This window comes from Miniopterus natalensis, chromosome 9, assembly GCF_054644295.1.
Source record: "Miniopterus natalensis isolate mMinNat1 chromosome 9, mMinNat1.hap1, whole genome shotgun sequence".
Lineage (NCBI taxonomy): Eukaryota > Metazoa > Chordata > Mammalia > Chiroptera > Miniopteridae > Miniopterus > Miniopterus natalensis.
Genome location: NC_142089.1, coordinates 4,506,562 through 4,507,093, shown reverse-complemented (window position 1 = coordinate 4,507,093; position 532 = coordinate 4,506,562).

Below are 532 nucleotides of genomic sequence, written 5' to 3'. Positions count from 1 at the left end.
TGTGGTATCTTCTCAGTTTACTGTTCTGCAAACTTCTTTTCACATAACCGAGCCTACAAGTTAGTATTTTAAAATACCTCGCCCTGGCTGGTGTTGGTCAGTGTTTAGAGTGTCGGCCTAAGTACCAAAGGGTCACGGGTTCGATTCCTGGCCAAGGGCATGTACCTGGGTTGCAGGTTCCATCCCCGGCCCTGGTTCGGTTGCGTGCGAGAGACAACCAATCTGTGTGTCTCTCTCACATCCATGTTTCTCTCTCTTTCGCCCTCCCTCCCTTCCTCTAGCTCTAAAAGCCAATGGAAAAAAATATCCTCAGGTGAAGATTAACAAAAAAATAATAATAAAAACTAAAATGACCTTAACTTCCCTCTGGACTCTGCCCTTGGTCCCTGCCCACTCGTGGGAGTAATCTGATACTGTCAGAACAAAAGGCGTTACTGATCTTTGAGGACCAGGAAATCTAGAGTGATTTATTTACAGATTTCACTATAACTAAACCCTTCATTTTTCACTTAAAAAGTCATGACTCAGACTG